Source organism: Rhineura floridana, chromosome 8 (assembly GCF_030035675.1).
Source record: "Rhineura floridana isolate rRhiFlo1 chromosome 8, rRhiFlo1.hap2, whole genome shotgun sequence".
NCBI classification, from domain to species: Eukaryota; Metazoa; Chordata; class Lepidosauria; order Squamata; family Rhineuridae; genus Rhineura; species Rhineura floridana.
This window is the reverse complement of record NC_084487.1, coordinates 134,648,501-134,668,273: the sequence shown is the minus strand read 5'-3', so window position 1 is coordinate 134,668,273 and position 19,773 is coordinate 134,648,501. Positions and strand designations below refer to the sequence as shown.

At 41.6% G+C, this 19,773-nt stretch overlaps 1 protein-coding gene across 5 annotated transcripts in view; it reads right to left on the bottom strand.

The window, feature by feature from the left end:
* NTF3 (neurotrophin 3) overlaps positions 1-19,773 on the bottom strand; it is a 186,684-nt gene that overhangs the window by 151,648 nt on the left and 15,263 nt on the right. Inside the window, exon 1 of one of the 5 annotated variants that reach the window (XM_061637903.1) lies at positions 1,983-2,039. The exons of the other annotated variants lie outside the window; for them this stretch is intronic. The gene's annotated coding sequence lies outside the window, so the exon portion shown is untranslated. Of the gene's footprint in view, positions 1-1,982; positions 2,040-19,773 lie in introns of those variants that run through there. 5 annotated transcript variants of the gene reach the window in all.

Genomic DNA, 19,773 nt, shown 5'->3' with positions numbered 1-19,773 from the left:
TGCACCGCCCAGAGAGCTTTGGCTATGGGGCGGTATAGAAGTTTAATAAATAAATAACTGGGAAGATCCTGTGTGTGCCATCGCTAGGCAAAAACAGCAAGGAGCTGTATCAGTAGAATTTTTGCTTTAGGAAACAATATGGACAAGGCCAACTCAGTTTCCTGCATTGTTCTTCTTCCTCTAAAAGCATACCTTATCTTCTCCCTTGATCCAGTCACCCTACTCTGTTGTTTATCCCCAGACACTAAAAAAAATCCCCCATATTAAACTCCAGAAGAAAACCACCCCTTTCTTTGTTCCTGAAAACCCTTCATAACTCAGCTTCTGGCTGCAAATCCATTTCTCACAAAAACGCCTGGCAGATTATTTTGTACCATAATTTTAAGCAGCATGTATGTGTATGCATGTGTGACAAAGAGAAAAAAAGCTACTTTATGGATGCCAGATGTTTTGCATCACAAGAAAGGACCCCTATTCCAGACCAAAGCACAGGCCATAGAAAGTAATTGGATACACATTCCCATAGCATCTGCTCTGCCCCTGACATTCCAAGACCAAGTGCTGATTTACATTAATATATTTGACACAACGCATTGACCTTTCCTCAGTTATGGATAACAATTATGGGGAAATCCCACATCTCCATAAAGCTCTGCAAGGCAGTCCCTACTATTTGCATGTACTGTCCACATATTCTGAGAATTTTGGATGTGATGTGCTAAGGAGAAAAAGGATTCTTACAAATACACCAACCCAGCATTCACTACTCAAGGACAAACTATGAACATCAATACAACTTCAGTTACGTACAACTGTGTTCCCTTTCCAAATTCTAGGATATATACAAGTCTTTTCCGTAGTGGTGGCCCAACTGTAGAATACCTTCTATGATGTTTATCCAGTGCCAACCTCAGCTTTTTTTCAGCACCAGGTTAACACCTGGTTATTTTATTCAAGTGTTTGTGAACTGTTAACTCTGCAGTGCTATAATATGGTAGACAGCTGCTCTCTAAGATTGTTGATTTCTTTTTCATCTGCTCCTTGTTTGATTAATAGAATGATAGTTATAAATAAAATCTTACACCCCACCCTGAGATCAGTTTCATACAGGACAGGTTATATTTTAATAAATAAAATACACGAAAGAAAAATCAATTCATGGTAGTACCCTGTATTTAGCCAACAGAAACAGCCTAAATTGAGGATATCTGAGAGACAACTCCCTTCATCAAACTAGGGCCACTACTATAAATATTTATTTAGGTAAATTATATACTGCGTTATACTTCAAAGAAGCCTCCAAGCAGTTTACAACATTAAATATATCACAAATAAATACAAAATACACCATAACAATTCCACAGTACAAATGCCGTATTTTAAAGGCAAGACAAAGCAATTAGCGGAGCAATCCAACTCATGGGAAACCAGCACAGGGAGTGCCAGCAGAGGAGGAGCCTGCGGGAAGCTCCACAGCACCCATTTTCCATTTGGGAGCCTCTGAGCAGGCAGAACATCAGCTCCGCCAGGAGCTGTACACAGGAGCAAAAAAGAAAAAGGTGGCTCTCATGAATACCTTACTGGAAGTAAGCACTCCCAATTTACTTCCATTAGAATCACTCTCTTAGAACAGTGGTTCCCAACCTGGGATGTGGGAAGTCATCCCAGGGGGGGTCGCAAATAGCCAAGAGAGGAATAATTAATTAATTTAAAATATAATTAATGACTGGTCTGTGCACCACCAAATTGCGAGCCTGCACCATGTGTGCATGCGCCTCCTCTGCTTCCCTTTCCTTTGTTCTGGCTGACTGGCAGCCAGTTCCCGCCACACAGAGAGATGAGCTTCATCTCATGAGATGCAGGCCAGCCAGGCATGTGTGGTGTGAATGCATCAAGACAAGGGGTCAGCTGGGCTTATTTAAGCTCCAGTGCCTCCTCCGCCTTTTGTCAGTGGCAATGAGAAGATCAATGGATCTACTTACTTCCAGGCAGACCGGTAAAGAGGAAGGAGAGTGGGATATCTGCTTCCAATCTGTAGCAGCAGCAGAAGCTGAGGCATCACAGTAGGCAACAGGAGCTAGAAGCCTCCTGACTGCTTAATAGTTGCATCAAGCATCATTGAGGCCTCTTTGCCCGCCCACCCACCAATCCCTTTTTTGGTTAAGGGGAGATTCACAGCGCTTACTTGCTGTGCAACTAGTCTTGAGTTATAAAACATTAAGGAGTCTTTGCAGATGTCTAGCCTGGTTTGTTGGGAAAGTTGGCTAAGAAATTATAATGATGATAGTAAGGAAGTGCTTGCCTGCTTGTTTTATAAATAATTTGTGGCTTGCTGGAAGGGCTGTTTGTTTTATAAAAAGTTCTGCCCCGTTAGGAAAGGTGATGGCTAAGAGTATGATGATGATGATAAACTGAATTCCCAAAGAGTTAGGATAAAGTTCAGGCGCTTTCATTAAAAAAAAATCACTGTAGAGCCAGTGTGGTGTAGTGGTTAAGGTGTTGGACTAGGACCTGGGAGACCAGGGTTCGAATCCCCACACAGCCATGAAGCACACTGGGTGCCCCTGGGCCAGTCACTGCCTCTCAGCCTCATGAAAACCTTATTCATAGGGTCACCATAAATCAGAATCGGCTTGAAGGCAGTACATTTACATTTTAGTTAATTTGTAGTACAATTATACATGTCTACTCAGAAGTAAGTCTCTTCATATTTAATGGGGCTTACTCCCAGGTAACTCAAATTGCAGTAATGAGACCAGATTAAGATACATTTGAAGGTTTGAAGCTATACTACTTGGTGAGGGGGACATGAGGCTTTACAGTACAACGCTCATCATTCTGGTTAAGGAAGGCAAAATTTATGTCTATAATACAAGAACTTGGGCTGGAATCTTAACCAGGTCTACTCAGAAGTAAGTCTTATAGAATTCAATGGGGCTTACTCCCAAGTAAGTGAAGTGAGGACTGCAACCAGTCTCCTTTTGCAGCCAATCCTGCCTTCTATATCGTCACAACAGCCATATGAGGTGGGTTAGGCTGAGAAGTTAGCGGTTAGCCCAAGGCAGTAAATGAGCAAAATGCATGATGGGTAAAGTAAGGTTCGAATCCCCACACAGCCATGAAGCCCACTGGGTGACCTTGGGCCAGTCACTGCCTCTCAGCCACAGAGGGAGGCAATGGGAAACCCCCTCTGTCTGAATACCGCTTACCATGAACACCCTAGTCCTAGGGTCGCCATAAGTCGGAATCCATTTGGAAGGCAGTCCATTTCATTTTCAAAGTAAATTTTAAAATGTGAAATTTCTCATGCTCAGTACATTTGTATTGCTGTTTATCAATACGGTCTCGGCCCAGTTTATCTAAAGGAGCGCCTACAACGCCACCAACTATGCCGCCTGACAAGATCGGCCACACAAGGCCTTCTCTCAGTCCCGCCAACCAAATCAGCTAGGTTGGCGGGAACTAGAGAGAGGGCCTTTTCAGTGGCGGCCCCCACCCTCTGGAACTCCCTCCCACAAGATCTTCGGCACGTCTCTTCCCTGCATATGTTCCGCAAGGCCTTAAAGACCTGGCTTTTTCAACAGGCTTTTGGGACTTCTGGGGAGGCTTAATGTTCTTATGATCGAAATGCCTCCTACCCTGTATTGTTGTTATCTTAATTTATATTGTTATATTATATTTTATTGTATTGTATTTTGCTGCATTTTACTATATGTACGTCGCCTAGAGTGGCCATCGGCCAGATAGGAGACACATAAATTAAATTTTATTATTATTATTTATCAAGCCTTTGATTGTGTTTTTATATGTTCATTTTAAATTATTTTTTTATTTTAAAATATGTTTAAATTGCCCAGATTTTGTTTTTACTCTTAACTTCTTTTCATGTTTTACGGTTGGCATTGGGGAAGAACAGGGATCTTGTGATTTTAACAGCTGTGTGGCAGGCAGAATAAATTCAGACTTTTCTAGCATGGAAATACAGTTATGGGGAAAGCTTCATCTATTGACATTCTGTCTGTTAGACATTGTTATTATAATTGTTATTGTCTTATGGAGCTTCCTCAGCAGAGTGCTGATGAGGAGTCATCACTGTATATAGATGGAACACTTAAACCAGAGTCCAAATGCCCTGGCATCAACCAGGCTCTGTTCATCACTCTAGATCTCCTTCATTTCCTTCAAAATTTGTAAAAATTATTTATATTGCTGTAACCTGCCCTGGGACCTTCCAGTGAAGGGCAGGTAATAAATATCATCATATTCGTTTTTGTGATGAATACAAAGTGACATTATTTAATGTTTCATTACGTATTCTTTTCAATTAATTGTTATGTGCCTTCAACTCGATTTTGACTTATGGCAACCCTATGAATCAGCACCCTCCAATAGCATCTGTTATAAACCACCCTGTTCAGATCTTGTAAGTTCAGGTTTGTGGCTTCTTTGATGGAATCAATCCATCCCTTGTTTGGCCTTCCTCTTTTTCTACTCCCTTCTGTTTTTCCCAGCATTATTGTCTTTTCTAGTGAATCATGACTTCTCAATATGTCTCCAAAGTATGATAATCTCAGTTTCATCATTTTAGCTTCTAAAGATAGTTCTGGTTTAATTTGTTCTAACACCCAAATATTTGTCTTTTTCTCAGTCCATGGTATGCACAAAGCTCTCCAACACCACATTTCAAATGAGTTGACATCTGCTTTTTTCACTGTCCAACTTTCACATTCACACATAGAGATCAGAAATACTATGGTCTGAATGATCCTGACTTTAGTGTTCAGTGATACATCTTTGCATTTGAGGACCTTTTCTGGTTCTCTCATAGCTGCCCTCCAGAGTCCTAGCCGCCTTCTGATTTCTTGACTTTTGTCTCCATTTTGGTTAATTGATTATTAAGGTATTGATAATCCTTGACAAGTTCAATGTCCTCATTGTCAACTGTTTTTCAATTAATAGAAACTAAAATTACAACAATTTGCATGTGTGGATCGCAAAACTGTGATGTTACAAAGGGGATCCCATACTCATAAAGGTTGGGAACCTATATGACTGACCTTTTTCTCAGTGTAACTTTGGCCCAGATTGGGACTAGCAGGAGCACTCTGAACAGGAGTTAGATCTCACATAAATCCTTGGTCCCTTGTCTAACACGCCCCCTAGAATGCCTCTTTTTCAGGCCTTATGCTGGCTTCCACCAGCACCCCTCCTGTTGGGCTCAGCTTCCCCAGAGAATCCCCACCTGAGCCCTTGCTATGCTGCAGCAGGGGGGCTTCTACTGGCAGAGCTCTGCAGAGCCGGGACCCTGCTGACTCAGCCAGGGCCTGCCATACCTTACTCCCCTCAGCCCAGCGTAAATACGAGTTGGATTGTGCTCCTGGTATCAAACATCAATATAACCTAAAATAACTTGCACAGGTGTGGGCAATCCCCAGTCCCCCAGATGCTGCCAAACCACAACTCCCTTCATCCCTGACCTTTGACCATGCTTGCTGGGACTGATGGGAGTCGCAGTCCAGCAATTAGGCAGAATTAGGCCACTCACCTCAGGAAGAAGATTTTGCGATAGAATTAAAGGGCAGCAAAATGTAAATGATTCAGTTTATTATATTTTATCAGGGAGGGCACAATATGCATTTTCTGCTCGAGGTAGCAAAATGGTTTTCATCCATCAACAAGGCTTAGCTCAGAGCTGGCTAATCTTCAGAAGCAAACACTGCATCTGCAAGGAACAGGGATTTTCTAGTTGGTGGCATTCATTCTGTGAAATTCATTGCCGAGCAAGGCCCACCACCTTTAGGAAGAAAATGGAGACCTTTTTTATATTCCAGAGGGCTTCAGGGAAAACAGAGCTGTTTGATTTTACTATTCTACTTTAAAATATTTGATAGAAAAATTCCTCTCATTGCAATAAGCAAGATGTTTATGAAGGGGGAGCATGTGTATATTTTTCAAGAACACCTGAGCCCTGTCATGAGTCAGCAGGGAAGATTTTGCCCTTACTTCTATCAAGGTCCCAAAGTGAAGTAAAGAGAAAGTAAAGGATCAACTTGTTCCCTGTCCTCTATGGAACCCCTTTTATTTCTTAAGGTGTCACTGTGTCTGTATTTGTTTTTAATAAAATTGTCACTCTATGTCCACATAACAATGAATATTGCTCTGTATTATTTATAGTATTCCATTCTGCAGCTGGTGCAGAATTCAGCAGCCAGACTGCTGACTGGGGCAAGACAGGCTGATGATATAAAATCAATTCTGGCCCAACTGCACTGGCTACCAATTAGTTTCCAAGCTGAATTCAAAGTGCCAGTTTTCAACCTATAAAACCTTACACACCTCCCTCCACATGAATCAACCTGGACCTTGTATTCATCACCTGAGGCCACTCTGCATATACCCTGTCTGAGAGAGGTGTGAAAGGTGGCAACATGAGAACAGGCCTTTTCAGTGGTAGCTCCCTGCTTGTGGGATGCTCTCCCCAGGGAGACATGCCTGGCATCTTTATTCTATATTTTTAAGCAGCAGGCAGAAACATTTCTTTTCACCCAAGCTTTAAGCCCTTAATCTGTAGGGTATTAGGCATATTTGTGGCCTCTTTTTTTCTTCTTTAATAGGGTGGGTTGTGGTAGACCTGCCTTTTTATATATATCATAGATGTGTTTTTCAGTTTTCATGTTGTTGTGGGGTTTTTTATACTTATTTTTAATGTTTGTGTCTTTTTGTAAGTTGGCTAGGTCTCTTTTTGTGAGAAAAGCAACTAATAAATGTAATTAAGAAGGAGGAGAAGGAGGCGGCAATGGTGACAGTGTGTGTTGCATGACAGTCATGTGGCTATACAGCTTCTCTCTCCCTCATGTAAACAAATGTGCACATGCACATCTATGCAGATGGTCGCCTCCACAGAGTATTTTGAAGATGGTGTCACTAAAGCCTTTTTCAGGAAAGTTGAAAGCCAAATTTGTGCACATATTGAATCAGTGGTGACACATCTATTACTGTTTTTTCACCTGGATCTTGTCTAGTACTTCTGGGATTCAATTTTTAAAAAAGCTGTTCTGGCTCAGGTATGTCACTGAAATAGGAAACTGTCTACAAGGAATTCTGGGGAGGAGGGGTGAAATGAACAATTCTCCCTTCCTCCTTATACTGCAATCTCATGAACAACAGAGCTATGGGTCTTGCTCTTGAATCTTGATCCCCTGGGCCCTTCAAATGTCCAAAAGATCTCTTGGTGTCTCTATAACACAACTCTTTGCTAGTGCTGCTTGAGCCTTCTGCAAAGTTTATGCCATTTTTGAAAGTCAACACAGTTGTTCACAGCAGTGCTTTTGTGTAAGCATAAGAAATAATGACTATTTTTTTAAAAAATAACTGACCATTCAAACGGCCAGGTTGAGAAAAGTCAAGAAAAATCACCTGTTTCACAGCTACTCCTCCCACAAAAGGTGAAGGTGAGTCAGAAACATTGCCAAACTGGTTCTGCTGGCTAAAACCACTCCCATGTTCAATGGCAACAACAGCACATTTTTTGTACACACAGCAATGACTTCCACAAGAGAAAACAGTCACAAATCAGACTTTTTAAAACAGAGTAAAGAAGCAGAAACATAGGTTGATTACTGTATACGAATGTAGGTTACAAGCAAGAAAGGCAAGTAGGCTAACACTGGCACCCCAGTTGTTGGACTCTATTATAAGCCTCTATCAGCTTGGCCAATAGTCCAGAAACATCTGGAGAACCACAGGGTTCCTTGCACTTGCAGTAATGGAATAAAAGATTTGTTTACTTATTTATTAATAAAAGTGTGTGTTTATCTATCTCCAACTCATGTAAAATATTTAGAAGCTGATGTATAATATATACACCATAAAAATAATAATTAAACTGACTGGCTAATCAAGAACATTTTAAAAGCTCTACAGGCTCTTCAAAAGTCAAGAGTCAATAACAAGGATGCCTGATGAATCTCTGCTGGAAGGGTATTCCACTGCATGGGACTGATGACGCAAAATTGCGTGACTTGTAGTTGAGGCCAGTGCGATATGTGGGACGACTTCTAGTTAAGACCTCTGTGACATGGAGGACAGCTAACACAACTCCTCCAGATGATCTCAGTGATCAAGCTGGGATATAAGGGTTCACACAGTCCTTAAGATATCCTGGACCCAAGATGTTTAGGGCTGCGTATATCAACACAAAGAGCCTTGAACCTGGCCTGGTAGCACATGGACAGCCAGTGCAATGTTTTAGCAGAGGCATGGCATGCTGTTAGCCATCTGCGCTCATCAGCAGTCTAGCTGCTGCATTCTGCACAAGCCAGAATGTCTCAACCAGGCTCAAGGGCAGCCCCACCTAAAAGTCATTGCAATAATCCAGTCTCACTGTTACCAAACATGGATTACAGTACAGTAGGGCCCCGCTCATACAGCGGGTTACGTTCCGGACCCCCGCTGTAAAGCGAAAACCGCTGTAAAGCGGATCCTACTGACTTACATTGACCAAAATGGTGCCCGGCGGCAAAAAACCGCCGTAAAAGTGGAACAAGCGCTGTAAAGTGGGGCCTTTCTACAATTCACAACCGCTGTATTAGCGGAACGCTGTAAAGCGAAGCGCTGTAAAGCGGGGCCCTACTGTAACCAGGTTATTTCAAACCATATATGGACATAGCTGGCATACCAGTAAAAAAAACTGGTAAAAGGCTCTCCTAGCCACAGAGATCACTTGGGCCTCTAATGAGAAAGATAAAGTCAGGTGTATTCCCAAGCTATGCACTTGCTCCTTTACAGAGATGCAAACCTGGCCAAATCAGGCAACCGGCCTCAACTATAGAAACTGCCCACCCGAAGAGCCTGCCTTCCCAATATTCAAACTCTCTCATTGGCCTTCATCCAGTCCACCACTGCATTAAGGCCACTCGTGATTCAAAGCACTCCCCAGTGCTACTCTCTGGACTCAACCACGCAAGTAGGAACAGAACTGCTGTAATACAGTTCATTTAATACCCAGTGCATCCCACACAGTCAATCCAAGAGAAAACCGTGGTCAATGGTAGTGAGAGATCGAGTAAGAGTAACAGGATCACACTCCCCTGTCCCTCTCTTGATCAGTATGACCAAGGCTGATTCAATTCTGACACCAAGCCTGAGCCCAAACTGAAGTAGATTCAGATGAGTCGCACCCAGATACCTTGGTGACATCTTTGTGATCAAGGTTTGTTTATGCTGAACCTAATGTCTGCTGTGAGAAATAGTTTAGTCCCATTGCAATTGTATTATGTATTGAGTTTCTTGGTAATGCTATACTGTGATGTAGTGTTGGGAGCTAGTTTTTTTATATTTACACACACACATTCAGTACATATACACCAGAGCTTGGAAAAGTTACTTTTTTGAACTACATCAGCCCAATCCAGTGGCCATGCTGGCTGGGGCTGATGGGAGTTGTAGTTCAAAAAAGTAACTTTTCCAAGCTCTGATTATACACACACACTTAGATGCATACACACGCTTGGATCCCACCTTTCTAAGCAAAATGTCAACTTAAAGCACACCGTCATGATGATGAAATAAAGTTTGAAAAATTAATGAAATAACTTATTTATATTAGCTATTTATTTATGCACCATCCTTCAAAACAAAGTTTCCCAATTTGAAAAGGGGAACATAGAGCACTTGTTTAAACACACCCACATGGGCAATAGAGCAATTAAGGGCACAGCAATGTCCCAAAACCTACAAAGATACAGGGGTGTTAACATCTATGCTAAGCAAAAAATCTTGAATTATGTGACGCTAGTGGCATGAGGCAGTGGAAGTGGAGGAAGAGACTGATGGAGGAATTCAAAGAGTGAGAATGACACGACCATACCTACAGGCAAGAAAAATGATCTCAGTTTACAACAGCATTTATTTAGATGGAAGAGGAGGCAATGTGGGTGTGTGGAAACTGTTAAAGTAATAAAACACAGCTTTGAAACAAACGCAACACCAGACACAGTTTCTCTAATGCTGCATTGCAACCACCCACTACAACATTCAAATAACGGGCAACAATAAAACATTAACAATTTTTTAAAAAGGAACAATGTAACAAGGCAGGAGAGTAGTCAGGGGTATACCACAAGTATCAGGAGTTGCATCAGCACTTGTTTTAACAAGATATTAAAGTATTTAAATAGGGTGGGGGTCAAGGGAACATAGTTAAAATTTACAGACTGCATTAATCTGGAACAAGTTGTAAACAACAGGGCAATAAAAATAAGAAAAACAAGACAAAGGGAACAAGAAAGGTTAAAAAAAATCAAACATTTCAGGCTGGAAATTCCAAACAAATACATATGAGGGAAAATAATATGAAACACAAGTATTAAGTAGGCAGTTGAAAAATGTGAGACAGTATGGAGAGGGCGAGAGGGAGCGAGGGATAAGATTATGGAAAATAAATATTTACAAATGAATTTGTAATAGAAAAATGGCCTGATACAGAACTCAGGTTCAAACAACACATTATGCTAAAAGCACAGGTGACATCAGAACGGAAAGCTGCAAGTCTAGCCCCCCCTCCATAACATCTTAATGAACACAACCAACAAGACGTTTGCAAGCATTGCATATTTACTTACAACATTTTTACACTGCTTTTTAGGAAGCTCTCAAAGCAGCTTATAATTAAGCAATATTTAAGTGGTATAAAATTAAAAGCAACAAAATTTAAACATTCTAGAAACATACACTGCTGGAACTGGCCTATTACACTGCTCTCATTCATTTCAACAGAGCTTGCACAGAAGAACTTCGGAGTGGATTTTGCCCAATATAATTATGGGCCACTGTTCTACTAGGAGCAGTTGGTAAAAGGTGCTTCTAGCCATTTAGGCTACCTGGGCCTCCAGAGACAGAGCAGGGTCTAGAAGCACCCCTAGACTAAATACCCTTCAGGGGGAGTGCAACCACATTCAGGGCAGACAACTGAACAATTTATCGAAGACAGGGACTACTCATCCACAGTGCCTCCATCTTGCCCAGATTCAATTGCAGCTTATTTTGCCTAATCTATCTCACCACTGAATTTAGGCATTGCTCTACAGCCCACAGGTCCTCTCCCAATTCAGGTGTTATGGAAAAATAGACCGGTGTCATCAGCACACTGGTTATCAGCATACTGATGGCACCATGCCCTAAAACTACTAATGACCATTCCCAGAAGCTTCATATGGATATTCAATAGCACTGGGGATAAAATAGTGCTCTGCAGCATCCCATAGCATAATTGCCAGGGGGCTTTAAAGTACTTTCCCAGTGCTACTTTCTGGACTTGGTCCCATAGGTAGAACCAGAAGCACTGTAGCCCAGGGCTCCCAATTCCCATTCCACAGAGGCAGACCAATGGTACACCATGGTCAGTGGTTTCAAAAGCTACAGACAGATCAAGAAGTCAGAGCAGGGTTACACCCCCCTTATCCCACACTACTCTTTCCACTACTGTCCCCAAGAAGGGAGTATCTGTGACTAATTGATAGTTATTCCAATCCCAGGGGTCCAGGGCCGGTTTCTTTAGGAGTGGCTGCACCATCACCTCTTTCAAGGGAGCAGGGATCACCCCCTCATACAATGAAGCATTAACCACACTCAGGTTAGTTATATGTGCAGCTGCCCCTTTGGAAGCTTCAATCAGCTCAATATGTAGTGGCCAGATTACTGATGGGTGCTTTGCACAGTGAGAATATTACACAGATATCTGCATATATAGGCACAATTTGAAATGATGGTTTTGACCTTTAAAGTACTAAATGGTCTGGGACCATGTGCCCCCAGCCTTTTGGTAATCAGGGAGAAGTCCTTGCCAGTTGTTGCACCCCATTTGTATGGGATTCCTTCTCAAGAGCTGCTCAAGAACTACTCTATTATCTTTTAGGCAGCAAGTCAATGCTGTCCTATTTACCTGTTGATTAATTGTGTTGTGGATATAGTTCTTATTCACTAACTGGCAAAAAACCCTTGCGGTTTAAGAACATACCTATAGTCAACAGATATTTCCATCAAACTTTAAAAAGCAGGGAAACTGAGCAGGTGGTTGGGTCCAGTGATCACGAAAGGACAAGGATTCATCTCAGTGGCTAACACCCTTCCTTTTCATGCTGATTGTGTCAAACATCAAGGAGACCAAGGGGTGGAATAGGTCTGAATTGTTCTTACAGCTCTAATACTGAAATTTCAGCTGGACCAAAGACCAATTATCCTCATTCATGCTGGCTATAGTATACAGCCACTCTTGTGGCTATATGATTAGAGTTCCTTTGTGTTGTGGTTGTTGATGTTATAATCTGTGGACTGCTGGCATTGCTTTGATTTCTATTTACTGCTACTTTGAGAAATAGATTTCATTTATCCACTGCTGTTGTGTTTTTATATTGAATTTATAAATCTGGTTGTTTTTGGCTGACTTTTGGCAAGATAGCCAAAATATTACGGTTCCATTCATTTGCTGCTGGCCTCCCTGATCACGTACCTGAACATTCTAAAAAGCTGTAGAAGGCCAGATGGTGTCTTGGTACAGGTCTGTAGTCGGGAAGGGGCAACCCTTAGAATGGTGCTTCCCCCCCCCCCAGGATTTCTTTGGGAAATTGTCTTTTTTAATTTGTTACATGACAGACAACACCACCCTCCATCTAAAGAATGTAGCTTCACTTTAAGAACAGGAGGAATTTAAAAAAAGGACCCTCTGAAAAATGCTGTGAATAAGGCAGGGCAAGTGCATGACAAAAGCCTCATCTGGAAGAGCCCCCAAAAGTCTTCTCACTCAAAGACCTTCCCTGACTTAGGGTGGATTTTTCACGCTCACAATCACCCTATAATCACTTAAGTGATCCTGAAAAAAAACAGCCTGTATAGTAACATGACCCTTGAAGAGTTAAATATTATTGTATTATACATAATGCTTTGTATTATGGGCTAGACAGACTCCACCTCTTGGACTTTTCTTTGCTCTGCTTTTCCATTTCAGTTGTGCTGCCTACCCAGCCAGCAGTAAAGAGGCATGTTTGTTTACATGCAGTCAGAAGTAAGAGTTTATTTTTCATTTATTACAATGAGTAAAGCAGGATTGGGCGCTTATTGCTGAATGGTGAAATAAAGAGGTAACTTAAAGTGATATAAAAATGGCTACCCTCTACTCTTGTAAAGCACTCACTATACTCATAGTGGTTATTTTTTTCTTCTGTTTCTTGAGTACTTGATGGCAGAGGATGTAAACAGTCCTAGATGAATAGAAATATTGCTGTGTACACTACAATTAGCTGGCTGGCTGGACACCTAGGCTGAAATTCAGGCCTAAACTCTAATTTTCCCAATAAGTGCAGCTTATCATTAGACCTTTTCAGGGTTTCTGGACAGAAAAATCAACCCAGCAACCAATTAAAACAATCCAACCATTTTCACAATTAGTTTCCAATTGCTTAGTTAGTCTTTTATATAGCAGCCAGGTAAAAAAAAGTCTCGATTGTCCAAAAGGAAGGAAAATCTAAAGGCCAGGAACAAGACTAGAAGGAGTTAACACACACCCTATGGTATTTATTTTCTCTTTGCCCTTCCCTAAACTTGTAGCACGAACAGGTTTGTTTTTCAGGTGGAACCTAAAACTGAGATACCTAATGGAGCATCAAAGCCAAGCTCAGGAGCTCACTTTCTTTACCAAGTTGTTCAGTTCATGAAGAATCAGAACACAGGGACAGAACACAGGTGAAAGGGGATGTAGCTATAGGGAAAGTCAAGCTTTTAAGTCTGGTATTCCTAGGGATCTCTCAAAAAAGGGTGACACAATTCAACAGATTAAACTTCATTCATATAAGTTAACACACTCTCTGGATGGAGCCTGTCCTGGCCCTCACATCCTCTCTACCCCAAATGCCCTGCCTAGAAATGTGGCTGCCCCACCTAACAAGGAAGGCTAGCTACAGGACTGTTTTGGCCACAGCCCAGTATGATCCAGAGGTAGAAAGTGGTATTCATATGAAAAAGGCTTCTTGAGACATGCTGGGTTCTGAAATCCATGCCAGAGTATCTGAAGACTGTTGCCATGATTAACAGGCAGAAGGGACACCCTTGGCCAGGCTTCAGTCTCCCCATCTTGACTTTCTAATGTCGGCTTTCATCACCAACACTTGCCTGAAAACTACAACTGTGGCACGGAGGTAAAGACAGATGACACTGCTGGGGAGATGCAAAGGGGACAAGGTCCTATATCCATTCACAGAAGTGGGTAAGGGAAAAGCCAGGCTACAGTAATAAGGGCTGCCCTCAGCCCAGTGTGCAACTTTCTTCCATACAACTGTATGCAGTCAATTTTATGGAAAAAAGTAAGATACTCAGAGACACCAGCAAACCTATCCCTATCCAACATACTAGGTTCCATTGTCTAGGCTCCATTGTCAAGGAATCAATGAAGGGGCAGAAGTCTTTGTGTTTAATGGGGCTACTCCCAGGTAAGTGGGTGCAGGATTATAGCCTAGGCTCTCTTGCAAGGAAAAGGCAGAGGATATAATACAATTTGGACTTATGCATACACAATAATGATGCCGGATTGGTTGCAGCCTAGAGGTATACTAAGGGGGCTGGAGTGGAGAAAAAAGGAAGCAAGATTTGGTGCCTATGATACAAACACTAAATCCCCCTTTGCAGCCTTTTTATACCTTCTTCTATATCTTCACAACAAGCTTGTGAGGTAGGTTAGACTAAGAGATAGTGACTGGCCCAAGGGCATCAAGCGAGCTTCATGGCTGAGTGACGATTTCAAATTCTTTTTGCTCAAAAATGAAAACAAAAAGAAATACTGTAGTTATTATGAAGTATTAATGTAACCACAACAAATACATTTCTTGTTTTTTTACTATTTAAATCTTGAATTTATCCCAGCATGAGCTTCTCAATACTAGTGCTCTAAATCTTAAATCACTTTCAACCCCTCCCATCTGAAATGCATCGCCTGATCTATTCTAGGCTAAGATCAGCAGAGCAGGTGAAAGATCTACAGGAACATAAGTCCATCTTCCCGATGCACAACAGAAACATCCAGACTCACACCCAGCTATATTTAACTACACACACACTCCCCTCCCTTCCCTCCCCTGCAAAAAAATCTCTTTCCCTCCCTAACTCCTGGCTTTAGGCTGGAACAAAGCCACACATCTCCCCCCCCCTCTTTTTTTGTAGCTGGGTTGGGATCTGTGTAAACAAGAGAGAGTTAACTATGTGCACGCTCGCTTGTTCGCATACACACACGAGCACAAACAAACAAATCCTTTGTGTGTTTGTCCATGGAAAGCAGATCCCATTGGCCTGCTGAACCTGGTCATGCTGGGAATGAGCTCCACTGAACTCAGTAGCATTTTTTGCTGAATAGACGTATGAAATATTGCACTATCAGTGATTTAAAGAACTTTTAAAGGCTACGAAGATATTAATTCATTTTTAAAAGAATGTTGTTGAAAATCAAGAGTTGTGAACTTATCAATGAATGTTGCACCCAACATTTTAGGAACGATTGCTTCAAAAGAGCAAGGTATCAATTCAAGAAGGTTTTTAGTTACTGCTTTCGAGCAAAAAATTGTATGGGATTTCAGAGTTTTCTTCCTCCAGCTGTTATTGAGACACACACTTACCTGGTAGTAAGCACCATTGAATATGGCAGGCCTTACTTCCAAGACAGCATGCATAGAAATGGGCTGTAACACTCCCCCCCCTCTCCAGCTAGCCCCAGCACAGGGACAAAGAAAGCAGGGACCACAGTTTGGGAATCTTTGCCTAAATAAAGTAAATACTCGGGTGGTCTGGCTGTCCACTCTCCTCTCTGTAAAACTCTCTCACACACAGTTGCTTCCTGTAGTGACTCTGCCAATCAGCATGAAAGGACATTAATCTTGGTCACTGATTGGCTGTAGCACTGGAGACAGAGGGACCCGGAAGGTGGGGCCTCTCTTAAAGTAAAGGGATGATGTCCTGGAGTGACCTGGCAGCGCTATACAGCTGATGGTACTTTACAATTGATAAGCAAAAAAACGAGCTTACACTCTAAATGTTGCCAGTGGGCAAGACAACAGAGATCAAGATAGCATGCTACAGTCATAATTGTCTGTGGCATACTTTTGTTGACTAGGTGGTCAAATATGTTTTGCTGTTATTTGAAGCACCACAAAAACCTGCAAAACCTATTTAATCAGAGACAACAGTGGGAGGAATATTAAATGTATGAATGATACTGTATTGAATGGTGTGTAGAATCTCCATTTTAACTGCATTTCCAACTAATTGTGGGAAATTAGTGCAGCAGCAGCACTAAGGGGCTCTAATGAAGAAGCAACAGAGTTTGGAAGTAATTCGTTAGGAGATACAAATTACTTATTTATTTTATTTATTAATTTATATACCGCCCCATAGCCAAAGCTCTCTGGGCGGTTTACAGCAATTAACAACAATAAAAACAAATATACAAATTTTAAAACACAAAAAACAATTTAAAAACACAATTAAAAAAACAACAACTTGTAATTTATTACATTTTTGAGGAACGAATGGGTAATTTTCTTTACATTTTGTTTATAGTAGGAGTAATTTCATTACTTTTGAGCTGTAATTGTAATGTTTCAGGCATTTGTTTTGGGTGTTACTTGGGGAGAGCAGGGGTAACATTCTGATCCTCTGATTCGTTGATAACAATCACGTGCTTCTGTGCAGCATCACTCTTCCCCCATGCTCTGTGGGTGTTGAGGAGGCGACGAGGGAGGAGGTGAAGAGTGAGACTTGGGTGGAATGGAGAAAAAATGGTTTAAAGAAATGCACGGTAGTGGAGAAGAATGGAGTGGAGGCAGAAAGGAGCTGGAGGGCAAGGAGGCAGCGGCAAGATGGACGTAAGGAACTGTGGAGGTGAGATGAGGAGAGAGACAGATAGAGAGTGAGCGCACATGTGAATACTGTGTTTGCACTTGGTCCGTGGGAGTAGCGCTCCCTGGCTACTTTGCTGCATTTGCAGTTTTAACTTTTTTGCACCCCAAGGGAAAATGTTTGCTTTGTGGCAGCGCAGGGTCCGGGAGGTGGCTGAGTGAGAGATACTATGTTTGCTGGCTGAGAGAAGGGGGGGTTGCACGCAATTTGGCGTACAAAGCTCTGAGCGGTGGCCTCTGCCTCCCTCCCCACCTCCCCTCTCTTACCAGTGGAGAGACGAAAGACCACTGGATTGTATTGGATTGAAGCCTTAGTTTCCTTTTGCAGCCATTTTAATTCTGCCTTCTGTATCTTCACAACAGCCATGTGAGATAGATTAGGCTGAGAATTAGGGAGTGCCCAAGGCAGTAAATAAGCAAAAATAATGTTAAAATGTGAAAATGCTCATGCTCAGAGTATTTTTGTCGCTCTTTCTCAAGGCTTTGTGTGGGGTTTTTTATGTCTACTGTCTCGTAACTTCTTTTTGCCTGAGAATGTCATATTTCATACAGTTACAGATGTTCTTATTTTAAAAAATATGCCCAAATTCTGTGGTTGGTTTTTTTACTTGAGTTCTTTGCATGGTTTAGGGGTGGCATTGCAGGAGATCAGGCTCTTATGGACAGCTGTGGGGCAGGTAAAAATTAGAATGAGTAAGCCTTTTTTGTATGAAAATACAATTATGGGGAAAGCTTCACCTGTTAACATCTTATTACTTGTGTGTGCCCCCCTCCCCAGATTTACTTTTGATTTGTGAATGCCATGACCATTGCCATTCCCTCCCCCCATTTATCTTTGCAACAACCCTCTGGGGTAGCTTAGCCTGAGACAATATATGTACATAAGCGGCAGTTGGTAGTTGTAGTTGGTAGAGCATTAATAAAGTATAGCCCCTGAAATGCTGAAATGTATTCTGGAGGAGTCCAGTCCTATATATGTTTACTCCAAATTAAGCCTCATTGAGGTAAATGGATAAGTAGGTAGGATTGAAGATTAGCTTTTACCTCTGACATGAATGCGCTGCCAGACATAGAATTTAAGAGACATACTTGTCTGGACATGTTTGAAATAGGTGGGTAGATGGGAAGGGAGTTGTGTTAATCTAACTGGGTCATCAACATAGTGCCCTCCAGATGTTGTTGGACTACAACTCCCATCAGTCTCAGACAACATAACCAATTATCAGGGATGATAGAAATTGTAGTCCTACAACATCTGGAGGGCACCACGTTGGCTATCACTGGTCTGTATGGTCTCACAAGTAACTTTTGTTGTTTGTTCCAATACATACAAGAACATAAGAAGAGCCAGCTGGATCCAACCAGTGGCCCATCTAGCCCGGGATCCTGTTCTCACAGCGACCAGATGCCCTAAAGGGAAGCCCATAAGCAGGACCTGAGGGCACGAGAACCCCTCTCCCCACTTGTATTCCCAGCAACTGATATTCAGAAGCATCCTGTCTCTGACAGTGGAAGTAGAACATAGCCATCATTGCTAGGTGCCGCTGATGGCTGTATCCTCCATGGATTTGTCTAATCCTCTTTTAAAGCCATCCAAGTTGGTGCCCATCACCGCTTCTTATGGTAGCAAATTTCATAGTTTCACTACATGATGTGCAATTTTAATTGCAGGAGAAGGGATAACATTTATTCTGGTGGATTACTTTTGATACGTGCATTTTCTGTTTACCTACATTATGTTTCTTAATTTCTACCTCTGACAGTTCAATTGTGCATACATGTCTACCCAATGAGTTCAATGGGACTTACTCCCAGGTAAGTATGTACAGAACTAAGTTACCTTTAAGTTATAGGGTTGACCAAAAAAATTACAAAGGCAACTAGTAAAGTACTAAAGTTTGCATTTTTCTTTGATGATAAGGGATTGCTATGTTGATCAAAATGTGTTTTAGTTGAAAGGGATGCTGCGTTGTTTTTTGCAGCACAACACAGGCATGCCTTGAAGAGCCACACTAGAATGCCTGTTCAGGACTGGTGGCAACATAATGAGTGTAAAAAGACATTTGTTGTCTGACATGTCTCATCTTTGCTCTAAGAACACAACAGAAATGTATCGTAAAACAGCATTTCAAGTATAACATTCAATTTTGAGTGAAAAAGTATATGTTGGGGTATCACCACTGCTGAGGTGGGGGGTGGATGTGAGATTCTGTTATGCCATTCTGTTAATCTTACGGATAAAAAAAATATTCTACTACCCTGTGTGTGTGTTTATTTTTAATTTTGTTTTAGGCTACTTAGATTTGCAGCAGCCAAGGCCAGCACCTTGTAGGCACTACATTTTTTTAAAAAAGTAACAAGTGCAATTGTAGTGATTACTTTTGAGTAATGGTAAAGTAATCAGTTACTTTCAGAGCAATTGCAATGGTAATTTATTACTTTTTGGGGCCATGTAATAGTAATTGTAATTTATTACATTTTAAAAGTAATCTTCCAAACTCTGGGAAGCACCCAAGAATTCTAAGTTAGATAAAAGTGTACCAATGAGAAAAAGAGGAAAGGTTGAGGAAAAATTTGTTGATTTGAAGTAAACAATTAAATATAGCAAGATAATCACCCTACTCAGCCATTAGGTTTACTTGCATTTAAAGAACACACAAAGGAGAGGGGCCCACATGCACCAACGTTGCCCATGCCACACCCGACCACTGCATGTTCACCACAAAGGTCTAAGGAGGTATTTTAAACATATTCAGCACTCAGAAGCCCTCTTCAGGTCTTCAATATGCAAAAATCAGAGGTGAAGCCAGTGGGGACATTTGAAAAAAGGACAGCATTT